Source organism: Watersipora subatra, chromosome 2, assembly GCF_963576615.1.
Source record: "Watersipora subatra chromosome 2, tzWatSuba1.1, whole genome shotgun sequence".
Classification (NCBI taxonomy): Eukaryota; Metazoa; Bryozoa; class Gymnolaemata; order Cheilostomatida; family Watersiporidae; genus Watersipora; species Watersipora subatra.
The window spans coordinates 55872611-55899243 of record NC_088709.1 but is presented as its reverse complement, the minus strand read 5'-3'; the positions used below and the strand labels follow the sequence as shown (position 1 = coordinate 55899243).

The window sequence follows — 26633 nt, the reverse complement described above, 5'->3', positions numbered from 1 at the left end:
ACAGCAACCCTTGAATCAAGTACAACCGCCATTAGGAGGATACACAATTCAACAACCATAACTAGCTGAACTTTAACGGCGGTAACTAGTCATAACTAGTCGTAACTAGTTGTAGCAATAGAACAGCTCTCCAAGCAGAATTGTGCAAGCTAATCTGATGATTTTGTTTCTTATCTTTAGCCAGCAATAAATTTTCCGCAATTACTTGAGTAATCAACTAACATTGACTGTTAACAACTGATTATACTTCTAAACTTCAACATTTTTGTAGAAGTTCATCCACATGTTTACAATGTTTCCTTTTTAATTTTTGTTAACCATTTGGCAAGAACTAATTTTTTGTGAAATTTTGTACAATTCCATTTAGCTACTACTGGTGACTGTACTTTAGAATTATTTGATTTCCAAGAGACAATGTTATGTTAAGCAAAACTATGATCATACAGTTGCTAAAGCCTGGCAAAATTTTATTTTAGTTTTAAATTATTTTTAGATGGCAGAGAATATAGTAACAGTTACCAATGTTTATAATGTGCTGTTGTAAAGAACTTGCAAAGCTACCCAGCAAAGAATTAGATATAACTTTAAAAGCTAATATTCATTTACACATTTGCTGAAATATGATTTATTTTGTTGTTCATGTTTGCGATTTTAATTGGTTTGATTAAATACAGCCAATAAGAAACAGTTTTATAAAGAGTATTACCTAGCTAGTCACCTTTTTGCATCCTATAATGCTCATATCTTATTAATATGTAACAAAAATCTCACAAAGGTTAAGTTATATCAAATGACTTGAACATGAGCTTGCTTGTTGGATTTTCATCAAACTAGTAAAACTATGATCAGTGCACAAACACGATGTATTTTGACATTGAATCATAAGCGTTTTAGTATTGCAATTCTAATAGAAAATTACTTTTAAACAATTAACACAAAGATTCCTTAATTTGACCATCATAAAAAGTTGCTTTTAGCCTATAGTTATTGTTAGATGCGCACTCTGCTATGCTTGAAATATGTATAGAAAGATAACTCAAGTTGGATACAAAATTCCACTTGGTTGTTTCGTAAAAAATGAAGACCTTTTTTAACTAGTTTCTAGAGGACTGTATTTGTTTGAACATATGCACCAAATGTTCCCGTTTTCCTTTTTAATTAACTAATGACTAGAAAATTTAAAACTCAAGTACACACATTTTGATTCATGTAACTACCTTCAATGATGTTCTACTAGCGACATTTATAGAAACTAGTCAAATTCATCTAAAGATTCAAACACTCTGATCCTATTTTGCGCGAGATATAAACATCTGAATGCTTGGTAAGCTTGAAAACAACGAGGTCTGTTATAACTTTTTACAGAAACCTTTTGAATATAACTTTTTTAGTTTTTGACTAGATATAAATACGTTTAAACTTGACCAGATGTTAGCAACTTTACACATATATTAAACTTTTGTTTGCAGCTATAAATATATATTGAACACACTTTTTACTTTAAGAGCACTCCTAAATAGACAGAGACATAAGCATGGTGAAATAGCATCCATATCAACAACATCAAACACATATTTTACGTAACAATATGGTGTACATCTTGTTACACAATCCATCTGATAGTTAACAAGATGTACAGAAGCTGTGATCCTTATTATTTACCCGATGTATCAATGAGATTTATGTAGCCATGGTTTTGACAGCTCATTGCAATTGCATAAACTTAAAATAAATTTATGGGTATTTTTCCTTTTGGATAAATAGTACATTACTTTAACACGCGACAATGTCTTTCCATTGGAGTCTGTTTGGAACTTTTTAGAATTTGCTGTGTCATGTCTAAGTTAAATTTTTTCTATCTCATCTTAAGTAATTTATTTAAAAAGCAATGTTTGTCTACTTGTTCATAAAATCAATATACTGGTTTGGAAAATAAACTGATGGATTTTCATAAATCTTTACTTAGATGCATATGCAGTATACATGTACATAAAAACTTTTGTAAATACAAAGATCTAAAAAGGAGTATACATTTCAATGTTTTGAAACAGAAAAATACTTTTATTGATAGATGCTAAAACTGAGGAGTTTTTTACATTTTGTATTTTAAACTCAACAAATAATGAAGCATTTGGTATCATTGTTCCGAATCAATCATATTACAACTGCTGTGAGTCATAACATTCTTCAGCAATTGCTTCAAAAGTTTAAATTCATAAATTATACAAATTTAGGTGTTTGCAGTGGTTTAGGTGCAACTAGTTATGAAGTAGTCTTACAATGAACACTCACTAGCATATAACATGTCTGTTATTGTTTTTTTATAAACATATGAATGAATTTATCTTAGCTGTTCTAAAATCTGTATTTGAACTTTACTTTTTATTCAAACCCTACCTTTAATAGAACACCGCTATAAAAAAGGGGTCAAAATACCGCGCCACTCTTTAAAGGAAAACTACATCTGATTAACCGCAACTATGAAACTCAGTGCGATTGATCTTTATTACCCCGAAAATGAAAGTGATCGGTAGAAAATTATCTACAAAATAGTTCAACAACAACTATATTACATTGATATTAACTGATTTGTTCACTTTTGCCATTGTTTTAATGATGATGCACCTGAGGAGATCGATGATCAAGCTAGATAGTATACCTTCTGGTAGGAGGTTACTGAGGTTTATATTTGAGCGATTATAAATTTGGTTTCAAACCAATCATGTAAAAACTGCAATATAACCAATAAAGACTCCAATGTGTTTTTTTGAGTAGTGAGAATCCTTTGGAAGAATTGCATAATTTTGTAGAAGCCGTTGTTACAGCGTATAAAAGTTATTTTTTAAACACAAAGATTTTTCAGTTTTTACTTTCATACTTTGAAAGCGACACCACGAAAAGAAGCATTTATTGTATTGTTCCAGTATGTCTACTTTAAGTGTCGCATTGTTAACTTAGTCAGAGCGTTTAGCAAAATTACTGAAGCCAGCAGTCGGTAATAATGTCACCCTGCTCGAAGAATGTAAAATATAGGCAACACCGGCATTGAGTCACCCATAACATGCCTAATTTTAATTTTTTAAGTTTCTGTTCAGCTAGTTGAGAAGCAAAGCGCCACCTTTTATTTAAGCCTTCTATATAATGCCATTATAGGGTAATGGTTAAAAATGACAGCAATTTGATGCTGAAACAGAAGTTTTTTGATAGTTAGAGACAAATTATGTAAATGCCTTCATAGGTTCTACAAAGGTATTGTAATCACATATCAAATGTTTAAATAACGTTTGATATGTACTGCTTCTGTGTGCTCAATCGTACTGTCCCAATACTGAGCAAACTTGGTTATCTTTTTCCTTAGACTAAGCAGGCATGAAAAACCATCAACGCAAAATAAAGCCCTTTAGCCAGTAGGCCTACTGCAGGTTCTGAGTCTACTAGTTTTCACATTTTTGCTTGTGAAACCAAACATAATAGTTTGCTGCAGAAAAGTTTGCAGATAAACGACAGCATAAGACTGTCCTCAATTTATGGCTGCCATTATTTTACAAATATGCAGAACTATAGAAGTATTTACAGAACTCACCAGCAGCAATCGCTTAGCCAGTAAGCCTATGGGGTGTTACTAATCGTCGATTAAAAAAGTGTGTCATTTCTAATGCAAGTCCCTTAGACCATCCCGGTTGAATTCAGAATATTTTGCATGATATTCGAAATTGTACTTGTTGCTTTTCCAACCGACATATATGGTGGCATCTATTTCTGTATCAATGTTGCAATAGCTAGGACTGACACTAGAATGTGGGTCATTTATTATTACATCATAGCAAAAGTCATTAGAGTTGTTGCTGTGAACTCAAATAATGAATGTATGATCAAACTATGACTCTCAATATTGTGTCTTCAACTTTGATTTTCTACCTTCTGTTTGGATTTTTGTACGCTAAGTTGCAATTATAAGGGATCTATACTGCGTTTTTCTACTCACAATTACAACTGTGAATACATGTATTATTTGACAATGAACTGCCTCCTGCTGTTGTTACATGTATGTCTAACTCAGTTGGTCATAGCCATCTGGAGTGTCATGCTGTGTTGCGTAGCTATTTGCAGATGTTGTAAGCCTGTTACAGTAGTGAAAACTTAAATGCTCCAGCAAAATACTCATGTCAGTTACTAACAACCTATGTAAATGTTCTGCTATGTGAACTCTTAACATCATATTCTTTCTCAACTAAAGCATTCAGCAAGTTGCTACATATGTCAAAAGCAGTAATTCACTAAACATCAACCCGTCACAGCTGTCATTTAAACGGCAGTGCTGATCGCAACTAAGCAGTTCATTACTGACTTGAAATACTACAAAGGCTGTTTTCACTGATTGAGTACATAACCTTTACCCGAGTTTGCCACATCTGCTACTTACCATGCAGAATCTTTATTGTCCCTCATGTTCTTAATTTATTTCTTTTGGCAAAAATGTGTCTAATACACACAAATGAAACCAGAGAAAAGTGAGAGGGAGTACAGTTTGCATTGTGAAAAGACGAGAGCACATAACAACCAGTTTAGTTAAACCAAATCAACTCAAACAATTATTCATTTTGCGTTTGCTTAAGGTAATGTATAGCATCATGCTTGACTCAATATAGCGAAAAAACAAAAAAAGCATTAAATGTCATATATACAAATGTGAAAAGCCTTTATGTTTACAACATGAAACATTCCACAGTTCTCTAGGATTTAGAAAGCAGTACCGTCATTGGTCATACACATTATTGCGTTAAAACTCTAGGGTTTTTTGAGCTCTGGTAAATCGTGCTCAATCAGGTTTGGCATCACTCACATTGTCATAATTAACCAATTCAACGTCCAAGTGATGCTCCTTATCTGCCAGAAGGTTTCTGTTTGAATAAACAGTAGTAGTTAAGAAATTGCTTTTTAAACTGTGCCACGGTGTGGCAAATCCTAAGGTCACTAATATGCCTCAGGTAGAGTCAACCAAACCTTAAGTGTTGGTTACTAATTCAGTAACTTCTCGAATAGTACATGTGCTCTGTATTAGGTAGCTTTACGAATATGTTGTTTTTCTGAATGAGCGGGTTGAGGTGAGTATCTCTCTGCCGTCTAGATGGGTTTTGAGCTATCGCTACTAGTGAATGGCTTCAGTACATAAACTGATTCAGCCGGGGTGTTACCACTGTTCATTGTTAAGAAATTGTACCAATTTCTTTAGTTTTCAATAAATCTTTCATAAAAATACTAACTAAAAAATGCTTCGGTAAGTTATATTTTAGAAGATAGAAAAACTTCATTGACTTGCTCATTTTGGCCCACTGAATAATCGATTATAGTATCAAAAAAGTGGAAATTGACAATGAATGAAGTCCAACACCGAGCAACCACCTCTCTATTGGCTACAATTCAGCAGCCATAAACGAGGCGAGGCATATTCACAGTGTTCAGACAACAACTATATTGACTAAGGGCTTACAATGTTATTGCTACATCTATAGCAAGCTTGTTTCATATTGACATGAGTATCGCAAACATACATATAAGTGAGTACAAACTACTAAAAAGTATTGACATAAGCACTCAAAGATAATTGTATAAAGACAATAAACTCAAGTTGCCTACGTGCGTAAATAGCATTCCACTTACCTTATCTTATCCAACATGAAGTGGCTGTGGTGGTAGCAGTTGGTGGCCGGCGATAGCCATGATATTATTTACAAGTTATCCTATTGTTAGCAAATGTAATGATATAGGTAACGAGGCTTTTAATTTTGGTCTTGTTTCAGAGTGAAGATTTTTTTTAAAAAGGAATAGTTTTTGATTATTTCTGGCAAAGCTGATTGACTGCTCACTTGACAAAAACAAGACCTAGCAATTTTTTGGCTTATTTGAAAGCTTGGTTAATAGCAAAAAACTATTTGATTTTGTTATATATCCTGTATATTTTCCTGTATTTCCTTTATGATGTAGAAATGGGTTGTGGCCATTCTGCTGCTTTATTTTATACTGTTCAGTTTTCTATGTTGCTATCTTCATGTCGAAGTTTTGCCATTTCAAAAATACAAGAGGCATTTTTCTAAATCTACAATAACAGACTCACTACAAAAGCTATTTATACAAACTATCAATGACCTGTTTTATAGTCAAGGCTGCCAGAGTTAACTTTACCGTAGTAGCCTCTTAACAAAGTGTGCTACTATATGTAAACGTCATCATTAGAAAGATTAAACATTATATACTTTTTAGTTTTGACAACTCTTTGCCTTGGGGGTTCAATGATAATTGCCCTGGCTCATATCCAGCAGGTCATTGGTTCAAATCCTATAAAGACCATTGGTAGTGTCAGCAAGGGTATCAGGCCAAAATTGTTCCTGTTCCAAATCTCTTTGGCAAACATATATGCACAATGATCTACCTTTCGCGGGGGCGACCTTAAAAGGGAACAGCCGAAAAAAAGAAAAACAAAGCTTTTTTTATGAGTATAAAAATGATAATGGCACAGTCAAAATACACCAGTGACATGTTTTTATATGGAAAAAATTAAAAAACAATCAAACGAAAGTACTTTTGAAATAATTGCTACTACAGCTACTTCAGACCTACACTTTTGCTAATAACATTACAGTAAAAATCCAAACAAAAAATTTTGTTTGACTGTTATGAAGTTTTATTTCTTTTTTACTCATTTGTTTATTTCTTGCTTACCTTAGTTTGCTGCTACAACAATTATACGTAACTCTTACAGTTCTCTTCACTCATTTGGTTTCTCATTGTTCATAATGGTACTTTATTTATAAATTATTGTGTTAGGCTTGTCTTTTGTCTGCTCCACACTGTTGCTGTATCCTTCTTTGTCATTCTGTAGCTGCCTCTCGTACTTTGTTCAAAAGAGCGTCAATCAATAAAGATTGGTTCTCACACTGATGTGTTGTTCTGTTTTGTTTGTTATAAAATTTATGAATTGACTAAAAATCTTCATTGAGCATTTTAAAAACAAAAAATAAATGTAAAATGGTAGTTCACAGAAAAATATAATTAAACTTGACGGTCTTGATGAGGCCTGATAACACAAAAACTTGGACCTTGGCAGTCGAGCTTGTATTAATTATTATGTGAACTCCTATTATGTGCTAATAAAACGTATGAGCTGAGCAGTGCTCAGCTATTCAAAGAATATAAATTGTTCTGTTAGAATATGTTGGTCTACCCAAAAAAAATTTTGCATGTTTAAAACTGGATTATAGCATTTTTTAATTTTTACCATGTGGTTGAAGAGTTTGATAGACACACACTGGCTGAGTTGAACAATTCAAATAGTTGTTGCTAGCCTTTTTTTTCTAATATGTGCTCATTGGCTATACCTTAAATTTTTATTGCAACATAACCATTTTTAGAAAACAGAATTCAACTTGGTTGCTTATGTCATATTTTAAATGTTTTCCTTTTTTGTAAAGTAATTTACTTACATTAACAGCTAATTACTTGTTAATTAAACATATCTACTGGTTAGATTAAGAGTCAACTGCATTTCCATAAAAAATTAAGTGACATGGACATGTAGTTCACAAAGGGAACGTTTAGAAAGCATCGATCTAAGAAGGTGCATAGATTCATATGTATTGAAACAGAAAAATACTTTTGATGATAAATGTTTTGATTAAACGTGTTCCAATATTTTTGTTTTTGTGTCCACAATTATTAAAAATAATCCTTCTCTTGCTTTTACATGTTTATTTTTATCTATTGAAAAATTGATTTAATGTTAACCTGTGATACATGTAGATTGTTACCATTTATTTGCATGAATTTATAGCATGCTAATTAATGACCACAAAGTCATCAAACCTTGGTGAGTAATTAATAGAGGTTCATAACTCAACCACTATTGGAGGTAAAAAACCCAATTTTGTCCAAACTTTAGCAAACACAAGTACCAGTGGTACCTATAATCTTTTATATCTTTTATTTTTTATGATTACAGCGCATTGATAAACTTCAGGACTGCATAACCCAAAATTAAAAAGATTTTGTGTCATCGTTAATGATAGAAACGCTGACTATAAAACGCTAATATGTTAATTGCAAATGAAATATATCAGCTTGTATAACAACTAGTCAGCTGCTCAATGGGTTTTTAATTAGCAGCCGTGCAAAAAATCGGATTAGGATGCAACAGTTTCCACTAGCAATGTCTGTCGCGCTTGCATTTCTTTCATGTAATAGTTGATAAAGGTCATTACTTCGTAGTTGAGGTAATCTGGTTACCTCTTTACAATTAAACATGTTTTAATCACACTTTTGCATGACCTAAACATATTAATCACAATCAAACTTCAACAATTTAGCTCTTGAAACATATTGAAACACCTTACTAACATTTATTAAAAACTTTAATGAATTTTAAAATGAATTTTCACAAAGTATATCACAAGATTTGTGCAAATCCATCTTTATGCGAATATACAGCTGTTGAGTTTTGCTTTAACAATGAATAAATAAACAAAGTGTAACTTCGTTTATCATGCAGATGTTTATGAAGCAATAAGGGCTTGAAAAGAAGAGGCATAACTTGTAAATTCAGTAAGATATGTTTTCAAACTTTTTTCCAACTTTTCATCATGTAACTCAGAAATATTTCAATTCATTAAAAAAAGATGAAGCATACTAAAAAGCAAAGATTTTCACTTCTCATGAGACCATATGCAGAACAAATAGGTTCAAGTTGTATATTGCAAAGAAAAATGCCAGTTCCCTTTACTTTCCAATACTGTCAAACAATGACACCGAGTATTCATTGATAATTAAATCTATATCAACTGATTAAATATATAATAATACTTGCATAACAGGCAATCAACCAACCATATACTTTCAGAGAGCTGGTGTGCAGTATGACTCTACATCAATGAAATACTTCTTTCCTTTTTGATTTTCTTTTACATTCTAGGCTCACTAAAAAAGTTCTTACCAACTGCCGGGGCTTTCCTCAATATACTGAAAGCCTGTTTTTTTACCGCTGTAGCCAGAAAGTTTATTGATATGGCCCTAATCACAGTGTTTTGCTGTGCTTGGTAACTTCATTGGTCTATCGACTTTTCTCTCATTAGTCTATGTTCTTACAGGTGGCCAGGCCTTATTATTTTGAAGGATTTGTCCTAAAATCCTGGTGCCTAAAAGGTCGTTCACTACAACTCGAATTACAGTGTCCGGTCACTGCTTTATCATATAGTCTCATATACCACTTGAGCAAACTGTCCAATGATATCAGAAATACGCTCCTCTTTGGTTTTTGGCCAATACAGTTGCTAGAACTTCAATAAGGGAAACGTAGCGTAGTGTCACCTATCAGGGCTGTTTAACATCTAAAATTTACGACTATTCATTTGAGCTTTCCATCTGCCACATTATCATACTAGTTTACAGAAAGGCAAAACTTAACTCACATCCTCACTGACACTACTTCACAAGCATGCAGAACGAACAGTACTACTCGCAAAATCAACAACCAACACATATGCTTCAGCCAGTACCTTACGCCATTGACGATCAATTTCAACAAAGGGCGTTATCTCAAATGCGAATTATTTCCATCATTCAGGTCGTTTGCGGAATTTTATGCATGACTTTCGGTATCGTTTTAATTGCCATACCAGCTGAAATGAATGATTATGGGGATTATTATGACAATGTGGGTTTGTCTCGAGTTGGTGCTGGAATCTGGATCGGCTTCTATTACGCCCTTGTAGGAGCTGCTGGAATCGCAGCTGCCAGGTCTAATACTGGATGTTGGATTATTGCGGCCATGATTGTCAACATCGTTTCATCAGCTCTGTTTTCTTACGCCTTGTTTATTATTTCAATCATCGGGATTACATTCAGCAGTCCAGGATTATGTCTATATTCAAGATGCAACCCTAACCAATCGTACTACTTGGCGATGAACTGTCTCCTGTTAGTATTGTCTATTGCTCAGTTTATCATAGCCATATGGACCGCAGTGCTGTGTTGTGGAGCAGTTTGCCGATGCTGCAAGTCAGCAGTCATACGACAGAACATACAGTACAGTGTTCCAACTGCTTACCAACGGCCTTTGGAAGTGCAGAGTGGAGCTTATCTACAACAGCAAACTGTGAACCAAGTACAATCGCTATTTGGAGGCTACACAGTTCAACAGCCATAACTACTGTAGTTGAATTTTAATATCGGTAACTAGTTGTAACTAGTAGCAACTAGTTGTAACTAGTCGTAACTAGTTTCCACACAGGATTTTGCATGCTATTCTTATTATCCAGTTTTTTTATCTTTAACCAGCAAGAATTTTTCTACAACTACCTGAGCAATCAACTAACATTGACTGTTTACAAATGATTGTATTTCAAATCTTCAACCTTTTGTAGGAGTTCAACAAATTGCTTACACTGCTTCTTCGTTACTTTTCATTAGGTATTTGGCAACAATGAATTTTTGGTGAAATTTAGGATAACTCCATCTAGTTACTACTGGTGACTGTAATTTGAAATTATTTGATTTCCCAAAGAAAAAAAGTTGTGTTAAGGACAACTAGGATCATGCAGATGCTGCAGCTTGGCAACATTTTGTTCTAGTTATAGACTTTTAAACTGTAGCGAATAAAGCAATGGTTACCAGCGTTTATAATGTGTTTTTTTGAGAAATCTGCTGAGCTACCCAGCAAAGAAATAGATATAACTGTGTAACCTAATATTCATTCACACACTTGCTGAAATATGATTTATTTTGTTATTCATGTTTGTGATTTTAATTTGTTTCATTAAATGCAGCCAATAAGCAACAGTTTTATAAAGAGTATTACTTAGCTAGTCACCTTTGTTATTATATAACTCTCCTATCTTATTTATCTCTAACAAAACTCGCACAAATTTTAAGTTATATCAAATGACTTGAAAATGAGCTTGCTAGTCAGATTTTCTAAAGACTAGTAAAATTATGATCAGTGCACAAACACCATGAATTATGACATTGAATAATAAGCGTTTTAGTATTGTTATTCTAACACAAATTCACTTTTAAACATTTAACATGAAGATTGTTTAAATTGCCTAGCTTGAAAGATTGTTTTTAGCCTAGGTCTTGTTAAATGTGCACTCTGCTGTACTTGAATTATGTATAGAAAGGTAACTCAAGTTGGATACAAAATTCCACTTAGTTGTTTCATGAAAAACAAGACATTTTACAACTAGTTTTGAAAGGATTGTATTTGTCTGAACATAAATGCTAAATGTTCCTTTTTTCCTTTTTAGTTAACCGATCACTATAACATTTAAAATTCAAATACACACTTATCGATTCATGTAACTACTTTCAATGGTGTTTTAACAATGATATTTATAGAAACTTGTCTAATTCATCTAAAGTTTCAAACACCACATTCTTATTTTACTCGAGATATAAACATTTGAAGGCTTGATATGCTTGAAAACAATGAGTTCAATTACACATTTAATAGAAATATTTTGAATATAACTTTTCTACTCGTCAACTAGGTATAATTACGTTTGAACTTAAACAGATGTTAGCAACTTTACACAGAGATTAAACTTGCATCAGCAGTTATAAATCTAAATTGAACACATTTTCCAATTTAAGAACACTCCTAAAAAGAACAGAGACAAAGGCATGGTAAAATATCATCCATAAGGACAACATCAAACACATACTTCACATAACAATATGTTGTACATCTTGTTACACAACCCATCTGATTTGTAACAAGATGTACAGAAGCTGCAAACCTTATTATTTACTTGATGTATCAATGAAATCTATGTAGCCATGCTTTTGACAGCTCATTGCTATTGCATAAACTTAAAATAAGGTTTTGGGGTGTTTGTCTTTTTGGAAAAATAATACACTACTTTAATATGAAACAATGTCATCCTATGTGAGTCTGCTTGGAGCACTTTAGAAATTGTGGTCTCATGTCTATGTTAAATGTTTTCTATCTCATCTTAAGTAACTTATTTAATAAGCAGTGTTTGTTTACTTGTTCATAAAAAATATTTACAGGTTTAGAAAATACACAGCTGGATTTCCATAAATCTTAACTTATAGGCATATGTAGTATACATATAAACTTTTGTAAAACAAAGATCTCAAAAGGAGTATAAATTTCAATGTTTTGAAACATAATTCAAAACCTTTGATGATTGCATGGCATTTTATATTTTAAACTCAACAAATAATGAAGCATTTTGTATTATTATTCCAAACTGCTATTGTAGTATTATTACAACTGCTGTGAGTCATAACATTCTTCAGAAAATGCTTCAAAAGTGTAAATTCATAAATTTTACAAATTTAGGTGTTTGCATTGCTTTAGGTGCAACTACTTATGAAGTAGTCTTACAATGAACACTCCCTAGCCTATAAAATGTCTGCTATTGTTTTTTATAAACATATGAACGAATTGTTCTTAGCGGTTCTAAAATCTGCATTTGAACTTTACTTTTAGTCAAACCCTACCTTTAATAGAACACCACTATAAGAAAAGGGGTCCAAATACCGCGCCACTCTTTAATGGAAAACTACCTCTAATCGATTGCAACTAAGAAACTCAGGGCAAATGCTCTTCATTAACCAAAAATCTAAAGTGATCGGTAAAAAATTATTTACAAAATAGTTCAATAACAACTACATTACGTTAATGTTAACTGATTCGTGCACCTTTGCCCTGGCGTTGTCGATGGTGTACCTGAGGAGATCGATCATCAAGCTAAATATAAAAAACTCTGATAAAAGGTCATTGAGGTTTAGATCTGGGTCATTTGTTTTATATTCGTTTATTAGGTTGGTTTACCACCTGATATAAAGAATCTGGTGTATTTGGTTGACTAGTGAGAATCCTTTTGAAGAACTGCATAGTGTTGTAGCAGCTATTGTTACAGGGTATAAAAGTTTTTTTATAACACAAATAATCTTCAGTTTTTACTTTCATACTTTGAAAGTGACACCACAAAAGTTTGGTAATAATATCACCCTGCTTGGATAATGCAAAATATAAGCGATATCAGCATTGAGTCACTCATAACAGGCCTAAATTTAATTTGCAAATTTTTTGGTCAGCTAGTCGAGAAGCAAAGCACTACCTTTTATTTAAACAATAGAGGAAGCATAATATTGTTATGCTTTATTAGTTATCTTGAGGTGTTGACTGAAGCTCTAAAAAATCAAGAAGATTGACCCACTAGAAGCTGAGATATAGCCAGCCAAACACAGGTCTACCTAATAAAGAATCAGAGGAAAACCCTTCGAAAATCCCGAAAACTGTGACGTATAAAATCGACTTAATGTTCATGTGCCGGAGTTGTGTACCCTTACCGCCGTTACGTATAACGATTGTTTTGGCTATGAGATGGGAAACGCTTTTCGCGATAGTAAATAATTTACAGACTAGCTCTGGTTTCTCAGGAAAATCAAGCAAACATTGTGTGGTAAAGGCATTTGCCCACAACCCCTCGCCGTGATTCTCAAAACAGAAGAGCAGATTTTGACTATTGTGCTTCAAATTTTAACTCCGATCTCCACGGATATGCTTCGAAGATCCTCTGTTCAACGAACGGCGCGTGTATAGTCTATATGCGACATCCGCGATTGCAGTTCGTTTAGAATAAGAAATGAGAATGTGAATTTTTGTTCATTCATCATTTTTCTATTGCGTATCTACTGCAGCATTTAGTTGATTTTCATGACTATCGTCACTATTAACAGACTTTAAGTTCACTACAGCCATAATCTTAAAAAAGAATAACTTGACCGTGCTGCTCTTGCTGTAAGAAAAGAAAACGATAACTTTTGATTTGATTTTTCTATTGATCTATTATCTTATCTATGATTATTTTTTATGAATAATATAATAATCATGATGCATATTATACAAAATAATAATATAACTGCGTATAGAATAAATGATGTAACTAATATAATTTGTAGAAAGTGATAGCAGAATGTTGCGAAATAACAGATGCGTGTAATTATTTTATTCTAAAACTAATCTACACGTCAGAGGAACTAGTTCGGAATTCTCAGAGCAATGATTGTTAGGCCCAATTTGATTCTTCTATACTTCCAGGAATTACACCAATTAAAACGCCGTGATTGTTATAGGAGAGCGCATTAGTTGGCTTAATTGACCAATTGGCACACAAGTCGATTTCATACGTCATATATTGATGATTACCAAAACACTTATGTTTTTTGGGAGACCTGTGTTTGGCTGGCTATATCTCAGCTTCTGGTTGGTCTATCTCCTTGATTCTTTTTTTAAAACATCAGTCAACACCTCAAGATAAATAATAAATCATAAAAATGTTATGATTTCTTTATTCTTTAAGTCTCTCATATAATGCCATTATAGAGTAATGGTTTAGAATTACAGCAATTTAGTGCTCAAGCAAAAGTTTTACGGTAGTGAAAGAAAAATTATTTAAATGCTTTCATAGGTTCAGCCAATTTGTTGTAATAAATTATCAAGTGTTTAACTAACGTCTGGTATGTATTGCTTTTGTTTGCTGAATCATACTGTCAAAGCACAACTGATAAAATTTGGTTATTCTTTTTCTTAGGCTAAGCAGGCATTGAAAACCATCCACCTAGAAGAAAGCACTTTAGCCGGTTAACCTATTGCAGGTTCTGAGTCTATTAGTTTAGACATTTTTGCTTGTGAAGCCAAACATAATAGTTTGCTGCAGAATAGTTTGCAGATAAACTACAGCATAAGAATCTCCTCAATTTATGACTGCCAATATTTTACAAATGTGCAGAACTATAGAAGTATTTTCCGAACTCACCAGCAGCGATCGTTTAGCCAGTAAGCCTACGTGGTGTTACTAAAAGTTGATTATAAAAAGTGTGTCATGTCAAATACTAGTTCCTTACACCGTTTAGGTTGAATTCAAAATATTATGCATGGTTTTTGAAATGGTACTTGTTGCTTTGCCAACTGACAGAGATGGTAGCATCTATTTCTGTATCAATATTGCAATAGATATGACTGACACTAGAATTTGGGTCGTTTTTTATTACATCATAGTAAGAGTTATTGGAGTTGCGGCTGTGAAATCAAATAATGAACCTTGAATCAAACTCTGACTTTCCATATTGTGTCCTCAACTTTGATTTTCTACCTTCTGTTTTGATTTTTGAGCACTAAATTGCAATTATAAGGAAGCTATACTGCATTTTTCTACTTACAATTATAATTGTCAATACATGAATTATTTCGCAATGATCTGCCTCCTGCTGCTGTTACATGTATGTCTAACTCAGTTGGTCATAGCCATCTGGAGTGTCATGCTGTGTTGTGTAGCTATTTTCAAATGCTGTAAGCCTGTTACAATAGTGAAAACTCAAATGACCCAGCAAGATGCTCATGTCAGTTACTAACAACCTATGCAAATGTGAGGCTATTTGAACTCTTAACAACATATTATTTATCAAGTAAAGCATTGAGCAAGTTGATACATATGCCAACAGCCGTATTTCACTAAACAGCAACCTGTCACAATTGTCATTTAATTGACAGTTCTGGTTGCAACCAAAAAGTTCATTACTGACTCGAAAAACTACAAAGGCTGTTCTCACTGATTGAGCACATAACCTTTACCCTAGTTTGCCACATCTGCTGCCTACCATGCTAAATTTATATTGACCCTCCTCTTCTTAATTTCAAATTTTTGGCAAAATTGTGTCTAATATACAATGATGAAACCAGAGAAAAGTGAGTAGAAATACAGTTTGCATTGTGAAAGGACGATGGCACATAACAACCAGCTTAGGTAAACCAATTCAATTCAAACAATTATTCATTTCTCGTTTGCTTAATGTAATGCATAGCATCACGGTTGACTAAGTATGGTAGAAAATGAAAAAGGCAATAAATTTCATCTATACAAATGTGAAAAGCTTTTATGTTTACAACATGAAACATTCCACAATTCTCTAGTATTTAGAGAACAGTACTGTCATTGGTCATACACATTATTGCGTTGATTTTCTAGGGTTTTGTGGGCTCTGGTAAATCGTGCTCAATCAGGTTCAGTATCCCTAACATCATCAAAATTATCCAATTCGACATCCAAATGGTCCTCCTTATCTGCCAAAACGTTTCTGTCTGAATAGACAGTAGTAGTTAAGAAATTGTTTTTTAAACGCTGCTATGGTGTGACAAATCTTAAGGCTACTAATATGCCTCTGGTGGAGTCAACCATAACTTAAGTGTTGGATATTAATTCAGTAGCTTCTCGAATAGTACATGTGCTTTGCATTAGTTAGCTTTATGAATACCCTGTCTTTCTGATTGAGTGGGTTGAGGTGAGTATCTCCCTGCTGCCTGGATGGGTTTTGAGCTATCGCTACTAGTGAATGGCTTCAGTACATAAACTGATTCAGCAGGGGTGTTACCACTGTTCATTGTAAAGAAATTGTACCAATTTTGTTTAGTTTTCCAAAAAGTTTTCCTAAAATACTAATCAAAAAATGCTTCTGTAGGTTGTATTTTATAAGATAGAAAATCTTCATCGGCTTGCTCATTTTGGTCTACTGAATTATCGATTTTAGTATCAAAAAAGTGGAAATAGACAATGAATGAAGTCCAACACCGAGCAACCACCTCTTTATTGGCTTCAATTCAGCAGCCATAAGCGAAGCATATTGACAGTGTTTAGACAACAACTATCTTGACTAAGAAGTTACAGTGTTATTGCTACATACATAGCTAGCTAGTTTCATATTGACATGAGGAATGCAAACGTCTATATAAGTGAGTACAAGCTGTACTAAGAAGTATTGCGGTAAGCACTTAAAGATAACTGTGTATAGTCAATAAACTTATGTGGCCTATGTGCGTGAATAGCATTCCACTTACCTTATCTTATCCAACATGAAGTGGCTGCCATGGTAGTAGTCGATGGCAGGCGATAGCCATGATATTATTCACAACATATCTTAATGTTAGCAAATGTAATGATATATGTAACAAGGCTTTTAATTTAGGTCTTGTTTTAAGGTAAACACTTTTAAGAAAACAAAAAATAGCTTTTGATTATTGCTGGCAAAGCTGATTGACTTCTCACTTGACAAAAACAAGACCTAGCACTTTTTTGGCTTATTTGAAAGCTTGATTAATAGCAAAAAAACTAATTGATTTTGTTATATATCCTGTATATATTCCTGTATTTCTTGTATGATGTAGAAATGGGTTGTGGCCAATTTGCTACTAGATTTTATCCTCTTTAGTCTTTTATGTTGCCAACTTCAAGTTGAAGCTTTGCCATTGCAAAAATACAAGATGTAATCTTCTAATATTACAATAACAGACTCGCTACAAAACCTATTCATGCAACTATCGGTGACCTGTTTTATAGTCTGGGCTGCCAGAGTTGACTTTACTTTAGTAGCCTCTACACAATATGTGCTACTATAACTCAACGTCATCGTTATAATTACTAAACAGTATACATTATCCCACGACCACACGAGCGGAGCGGAAGTGTGGGAGTTTTTATGATAAATGCATGTGCACACAACTTACGAAAATTATTCATCAACAATGAGACGAACCCTCGTCAAGAAATTTCATCAAAAAATTTAAGCATCGGAATTTAAAGTCGTTAAAGTATAATAACGATACAAAACACATTTAAATCTATTTAAATATGTTACCAAGTCTTTGTAAACCTACGATAATATCTTAAAACTTACCCATCTGAACGGATTATACACAAATAGACAGATTAATTTGAACGAAAATTGCCACAAAAAGCTTGAAAAGCTCGGTTTAATAAAAGTTAAGACCGAAAATTGAAACGCCAATAAAGCCGTGCGACCGATTGTAGAACTATTTAGCAGTGCGCATTTCACGAGAAAACCGTGCTCATTTCATCAGTCTATGGCCTTTTTTACTTGTAATCGAATTTATTCGAAGGTTTCTGTGATAAACGTAGGCCGTTTGAGGCGTAGACCGATTTACAGGTACGAAATTGTGGTACACAGTTTATCAACCTGTGTTTTTTGTCCAATCACCGAAGGTTTCATTATTTGAAACGTTAGCCGAAATTCTTTACAACTTATGTACAAGCTAGGGCCGAACTACAACGCCACTTCATGACGAGAACATTTTTTATTTTGCTACAGTTTTATATGCGTGAATGCTCTTACTCACTTACTGTTAAAGATCGCTTATCAAAACCGTTCTACATTCAACGCAACCAACTTTCAAACTGTGTATAGTACACAGTAGCTTGCCATTTTACTTCTAATTTTGCATTTCAGAGTTATAATAAACATATTTCTTTATTGTTGTTGAATTACATACATTACAGTAAATTAGGCCTACAGCTTTATAACACTTTTATAACAGCTTTTATTTTGCTGCAGTTTGCAGAAATCTTCGAGACGCATGAACGCTCATAGGTTTTCTATTATTGCTGTATTACTATATTAACAATATTGGTTATTTTAATAATATCAGTGCATTTTACTTATAATATTGGCCAACATTGCATTTCTCCTATTGCAAGGGAGAGATATAAACGTGTAATATTTTCCTTTCATTGTTGTTGTTTGTCATGACCAAACACTTTTTAAATAAATTTTCTAAAAACCTATATAAATACCACAACTTCTCGATATTGCTACCTATGACGTTTTGAAATGTAAACAAAGTTGTGTATTGTTTTTCTATTATTACTATATTAATAAAATTGATTATTCTAAGAATATCAGTGCATTTTACTTCTAATATTGGCCAATATTGCATTTCTCCTATTGCAGGGGGAAAATATAAACATCTTTTCCATTCATTATTGCTTATTGTTGTATATAATAACACCCACACCCAGTACATTACAGCTACCATTGCAGTTATCCTATTGCGCTGCAGAGCCATTTGATTGCTAATATTGCATTTCTCAACCATCAGTACCCTTTATTTTTTTGCCAATATCTCTGGCCATCTCTTTGGTCGTGGGCTGTATGACAGTGGAATTTCTAGTTTAGTTATGACAACTCTTGGCCTGGGTGGTTTAGTGATAACTGCACTGACATACAACAAGCAGGTCATTGTTTAAAATGCTAGAAAGATCACCGGCACTTTCAGCCAGGGCATCCAGTCGCAATTGCTCCTGTTACCATTCTCTTGGGCGAACATATATGCGCAAAGATACACTATTGGCGGTGTCGACCCTAAATGGGAAAATCCAAAAAAAAGAAAAACAAAGCAATTTTTGTGAGTATAAACATTATAATCACACATGCAAAAATTACCAGTGATAATTTTTATGACGGAAAAATAAACGAACAATCAAGAAAAGGTATATTTGAAATAATTGCTACTACAGCGGTTTCAGACCTACTTGCTTGCTAATAACATTTAAGAAAAAAGATAGATATAATATTCTTGGTGGTTTATCTTTAAGTTTTTATGTGAGAAAGCAAATGAAAAATTATTGTAATTCGTGTCATTATTTAAAAAATAGCACAAATGGAGACATACCTCGCTATGTCACTAAACAATAAACACTTAATTGAGCTAGCGGAGCAAATCAACCTGATAACATAAATAATCAAGTTTTAATTTATCTGTTTATTGACATGCCATCACATCTTATTGTATAGGTAAACGAGTAAACCCAAATTTTTATAAACTATACATATGATTTTTACATAAATATTTCACAAACCATGAAAAGTGTAAAATAATACAGATATCTCTTACAACATCATATCATATCTACGTTTTTCTGTGTACATGTATATAGCCATCTGTGATATGTGTTCAGAGTAGATTAGGCAATGTTTGAACAGCGTTTTGATAGTTTAGGTGGAATGCTGGTAAACAACAAGTTGGTTAGTCATATTCATATTTGAAGATTTTTATGGGATGTTAGTTTCACCAACTTGACACTGCATACATCAAAACAACAAAAAGAGCTCTCTTTAGAACTAGTGCATATGAAAGTATGGAGGTTTATTTTTGTACATAACCAAAATTGTGTAAGCACCTGATTATAAAAATGCTCAGCACTTCAGATAGAGTACTGTTAGTAAATTGATTTACTGCTGTTGGCTTTTGTACATAACATGTTTTCTACTTTTCAATTAGTCGACAATGCAGAAATAGATAATTAAAAAAACGGATTTTGATGGCAATAATTTAAGTGAGGCAAATCTCTTTTTAGTTTTTAAAAATGCCTCTTAAAAATAAAACCAATCAAACATATCTTAAGGGTATCGCTAAAAATTAGTCTGTAAAAGAAACAGGAAATAAAAATATACACTTTATTTTGTTTAAATGATCCCTAACAATTGTGTGGTAGAGCTGCTGGCGATCAGCCATCATGTAGCTAAAGAGTGGCTGTAAAATGAGTTGCTTACAACTTAGTTGCAGTGATTGTAACAATTAGATGCTACCAATCAAATTTGACTATTTTCTAACGTTTTTTTATATAGATAATTTGTTTTAAAGATTCAAATTGTGTTATTCGCTTTGAAGTTTTTCTGTGTGGCTCAGATTTTTTTTGCTTCTTGAAGGATTAGATTTAAGTTCTAAGCTTCAATATTTAAAGATACTTATGGTTGCTTGTAACTGAGAACTTCACTAGGTGAAATATACAGATAATGTTGAAAAAGCCATAGCCTGATAATACCAGGAAGCATAGAAAAGCACACAGCACATAATATACGCCACATGAGTAGCTACTCATGCTAGTTGTATAACCTTTCAATATAAGTTCCTTTAATTCTAACTTCATTGTACACGCATAATATGTCTTTAAAATATGCAATCTAAGAATGCTACATCAAAATTGCATATGACAGACTAACTATCATATGTCTTCTTGCAACAACCCTTGATTGATAGAAATATTCTCGAAATACTGGGTTTTATCGCTTTTAGCACTGCGGCTTCTAATTGATGGTATATGAAACTGGTTAGCTTATTTTAATACAAACCAGAGCATTACAGTCAAAAAATGATCACATCCTCAAAGATTATACTCAGCACTCGAGTCTACGCCAATCCAAAATATCAAACACCATAAAACAGCAAAAATATGCACAAACAATTTTTTATTGATGCTCTTAGCAAAACCAAAAAAGGTTACACTAATGTCCAATTGAGTCAGCTTATTCATGTTATGGTAGTTTTAGCAGTAATTAAGATGCAAAGTGCTACTATTTTAAATGTTTATATTTATCTCCATATAACAATATTGCCCTATTCATATATGTGCTTGAAAGATTTCTACTCTTGGCTAATCAAATTTTATAACAAACAATTATAGATATATATTTTAAAGATTGTCACATCAGTTATAACTCATTTTCTGTTTGGTAGAGTGTCCTGGCATGATAGGTTACTATCATGCCAGGACACATGCCTGGATATCATGCCAGTATCATACTCATCATACTATTAGTGATGCGCTCAAAAATAAATGGATCCGTTCTCGCTCCTTTTGTAAAGAAGATGATAGACATCTTAATAAATGGCGAACATCTTAAATAACCATGGAACTAGACTCTGTCATTTAGCGTACACATTTAGCTCCTATATAAATGCCTTTTATCATATCGCAAAGTCGTCTTTAACATAACCATTTTAACAAAGCTCGTCAAGTTTGAAATATTGATAGCTGAAGCCATAAAATGCTATCTTATCTTGTTGAATTGCTATTGCACCATAGCATCGACGCCGGTTTCTAAACACGTAATACTTGCATTCATGATTACGCTGGATAGACTCATTAAGATTTTGTCAACAGCCAGGCAAATCATAGAATAGACAATGAATGTCTGATAGCTCAATTGCGACCTGAAATATTCACCAAGCATATGTATAATAGATCTATCCAGTTACCACCCACTACACACTATGAGCCAAGTTATATTAATTAACAGTTTACATAAAGTCAGTAGTTAGAAAACATCTGCTTGTACTTGTTTATTATTTAATCACTTTGAATAAGGCTAACAGTCTCCAATTATATCTCAAAAAAACTTGTTGGTTCTAAAAACGGTCAACTTGACTCTTTTCTACATAGCCTGAACAAAGTTGCATAATAAAAATCACTCGTCTTTCCTCACGTTAATATGATGTGTTACAAGACTCAAAGTGTTAGTTATTGTTGTCATAACATAACAGGAATCATGTTAAACTAGTTAAGTGTTTTGTAGATAGTTTAGCTAAGACAGGGACACTCTCCAAAGGTAGAGTATTAAGCTCTTTAAACCTTGTGTGTCATGTGGTTTAGCTGTTGAAAATGATATGATGACACTAATCTCACTGTTTATTGTAGAGTATTTTAAAAACTGCTAGATCCATATGCAATGGTCTAGACTGAGAGCTATTAGAGGTATGAAAATGGTCGCCATAGTTTTTGTCAGTGTATATGAACAACAAATCAAAATATATCAGCCTTTTATGTTTACATTATGAAAAATGTAAACAATCTTATCAACTAGCAATGTGTTTACTGCAGCCTCAGGATCAATTTATTGAAAAAGCTAAAGTAGTCTTCGCTTTACCCCAACAGTGTGATTATATTAATCTTAGTGCTATTATAATATCGAGGATAGTGTGACCCTCGACTTGCTTTATCTATTTTAAGTACCAATGGCTGATAGCTACTAATAAAAAAGCAGACTGATGTAGCCTCAGAACCTCTTTTTGATGCAAGGTTTGATTGGCGCGTTCTTGATCTTTCACTTCCTTCATATTATACTATACAACTCTCAACTTTTAAGAGTATTAAATGGGACAGACTGAGGCTAAAACAACTAAAACTTGTTCTTTAAACTTTTTCTAAATACGTAAACCACTGTAATAATTGCTCCTAAATCATATGATGCTTCTTATTTACAGACAAAAAATGAGCACGGCAGAGGGAAGACAACTCTTACTGAGCAATTTGCTACAATTTTAGTGTAAGTGGGTTTTGTCTACCAGAAGAGATATTGTTCAATAAAATTATAAAAATCAAGAACTTGTGGCAATTCAAATACAAGTTCAAATATTCTTTACTTTTTTTCATGCTTTTTAGAGTCAGCCATTGAAAATTAAATTAAAATAGGCTTTACAACTAGAGTATAGATGTGTTTTTCTCCACACATCAGCGAGCATAAATTTTCAATGAACTTTCTAAATCTTAGTTTGAACTTTTCCAAAACTGAGTAAGGATTTAAATATCAACTGTTGTTATTGTCGGAGACATGTATATGTTAGATATTTTCCCCTACCAGAACAACATACTTTTTACAACAAAAGATTAATAGACAACTATGGTTTTTATAGCTTAGTACTAAATCACCTTGTTTAACCAACGGTCCTTAGTTTAATTCCTCAATTGTTTTCAATGAAAAAAATGTTTGACATTAACTTGTTCATAAAGTTTAGCCTGAATATAAAAGACGACAGTGACCTTACCTTTCATACTAATATACAATACTTTGACCTTTTTCTTAGACATATTTGGGCTTAGTGCGGATTATACTTGCACTTGCAGGCTATTATAGGTGAGCCAGCTTGGAGAAATTTCACTTAGCTTGCATATAGATAGGGTTTTTCGACCAAATTATTAAGGTCAGTTAGGTTGAACTGCTTTCTGTAGTAATTGAACCATGCACGTTACAATGATAGGTAACTTTTACATCTTAAGAGTTACCAACAAGAAACTAGCAGTATTAACAACAATGCAGTGTTTTGAACTGTCTTAAAACTGTATGTGTTAAAAGAGTAATATAACTGTTTAATAACAGTAGTCCAATGGCAATAACAGGGAACTATGGTAGTTCATAACAGATCACAGGTTTAATCAAAGCTCTTATAGCAACACGAATTATTAGTTCAAAAACTAAACGAGCTATTCAACTACCGCGTTTCTATAGTAATAGTTCTAAAGCTGCATCAGCTGAGAGACTAAAAAAACTCCAAAGCTAAGCTAAATTAAAGCTTGCACAAGTCTATCCTTTGATCTAGATTTTTTCAGTAACTTCAAAAGCTTAGACAGTTGTAGTAGGTGACATGAATAATCTCATAGTAAACCAGAAACTTTTTGAAAAATAGATTACTTCAAATATTATTAGCTCAGCTGATATTAGCTTTTGGTTACCAGATTGTTGAGTACTAGTCAGGTGAGCCACTGAAGGTTCTTGACGTACCCTTTCTTTCAACTGTTTGTCTCATAGTTCAATAGTTGAGTCAATACATTAGGCTGTGCAGAGAAAAAAACTTTGGAGGCAGCTTCATAAAACCAAAATATAAAATGGTACAACTCTATTGTTTTCTCCGATTATAAAAACCATGATAGTAGAGAAAAGTCTTGGTAGCTTTTAGAAAATGCGGTATTAGAATTGGATAATATATTTTGACTGCCGAACTGATTAACATGATCTATGGAGAAATTTATGGTTTAAATTATTTGTTTTAGGTGATATCAAATCATGGTATTTAAACAAGCTGTTACTAGTTTTTGGCATGCTGATGCTCAGTAAAATGTCTCTTTTTGTCAAAACTGGTAATATTTTCACAGCCTTTGCTAACCTAATGATAAGTTTCGCACTGATTTAGGTATGTCTAATAAATTGGTTAGTTGATAGGCACCAACAAGTGTATCAAATACTTTAGGAATGAGTTATTTAGCAAGCTAGCCAAGTTAGTTTTTGGTATTAATTGGACAAACCTTTGAAAAAAAATTACAGTTTTTTTTCAACTTTCAGCTACCTATGAAACATGTTTATTTTTATGTTTTATTTTTAGCATAATAGCTGCAATTTTCATGAAACTACTAGTTGTGCTACCAAGCGTTGCTCGGGTTATAAAAAAGTCTTTAGGCAGAAAATATTTTTTTATTTAACATACATATGTATAACAACATTTGTCGTTCTAACTTTCAAACTACAGATCATGGCATAATTGTTTTGTGTAGTTGAAATAAATTAGGAGAGAAAATAAAACCGACTGTAAAGGTTTTCAAACCTTGTCCAACATCAATATGTCCCAAACCTCATATCATGAGGAAAAAGTTCTGCGCAGGACCACTAAATTTAAAATAAATTAGGCCACTTTAAAGATTTTTAAACAACTGTATGGTTAAAATTTCTACTTGAAAGAACTGTTTCGTTAAAAAAAATTCGAAAAAAAATGTAAGGGTGTTTAATTGCAAATGTGAACTCATCATTGAGTAATGGCTAAATATAGTCTATTCCGCTGCAATTAATATCAAAAATTATTTGGTACTCAATTATATGATTTCAGTTTCTTTCAGTTTTTGAATGCCCACCTTTTCATGCAGAAATATCATATGCTAAAGTCGTATTTAGAGTGATATGAAAACCCTTGATCATCATCTGATGCAATCACTTCCTGGTGAAAATCATCATCTTTAAAAATAGTACCAAAGTACTATATCAACCTTGGTAACTATGGGTACCTACAATGACTTTAGTGCTTTTTGTGGTTCCAATTTGCCAGATAGAATGTTACAATGCTCTACAAGGATAGTTCTTACCTTCGAGATAGACATGCGACCTAAACAGTGAATTTACCTCGAATGAAGTTAATTTACTAAACACATACTCGAGGGAATTTTTAGTATGTATTGTAGTAAACTTCAAACATCTAACATAAATTTATCATTTATGTTTTGAAATTGTGTTTATTATGACGGATAAAAAACATAACGGATAACGCATACGGATAACGAGCCATAGCGAGTTCAGTGACAAATATGCTTTTAAATGTATATAATTGGAACACTAATAGCCAACTTTCAAGTTCGAGATAAACTATTGCTAATTTCATTGGCCAAACACTTTTGACCTAACAAACAAAGAAAGTAGCATTGTGTTACATATATTTAGATTCTAAATTATTTTAGTATAATTGTCAATAAAAAATGACCTTGACACTCAGATACTGCGATTGAAACTTATGAAAGGTGTTTGTTAACAGGGGCCCCATAACACTTGGCCGCCTCGACAAAGTAATCAGTGTGGGCTATAGCTATACCTATAGCTAGATCTACATGTGTCTACTATATATATATATATATATATATATATATATATATATATATATATATATATATATATATATATATATATAAATATATATATATATATAGATATATATATATATATATATATATATATATATATATATATATATATATATACAAGTGGCTTGCCTAAATACCAACAGCAATCAACTCGGGTGAGTTGCAGCAAAGTGCGCTATTGGGAACAGCGAGGATCTTGAGGCTCAAACTCCCAGGTCCCTGGAAGGAGACCCGAGTTAGAGCAAAAATTACCACCCATAATAAAAATTTTGTATATGTACATATATATATATATATATATATATGTTATATTTGTATATACATAAATATGTATGGTATACATATATATACTTATGTATATATATAAACACATATATATAAATATATAGAAATATAGATATATATAAATATATATATATGTATATATATATATATATTTATATATATGTATATTTCTATATATGTATTTATATATATATATATATGTTTTGATATATACATATATATATCTATATATATGTATAT

At 32.7% G+C, this 26633-nt stretch overlaps 1 long non-coding RNA gene across 2 annotated transcripts in view; it reads right to left on the bottom strand.

Moving 5' to 3' along the window:
- Positions 1-26633, bottom strand: part of LOC137387231 (uncharacterized) — a 255279-nt gene that overhangs the window by 40072 nt on the left and 188574 nt on the right. Inside the window, exon 4 of one of the 2 annotated variants that reach the window (XR_010977884.1) lies at positions 9265-10129. The exons of the other annotated variant lie outside the window; for it this stretch is intronic. This is a non-coding gene — a long non-coding RNA (uncharacterized lncRNA). Of the gene's footprint in view, positions 1-9264; positions 10130-26633 lie in introns of those variants that run through there. 2 annotated transcript variants of the gene reach the window in all.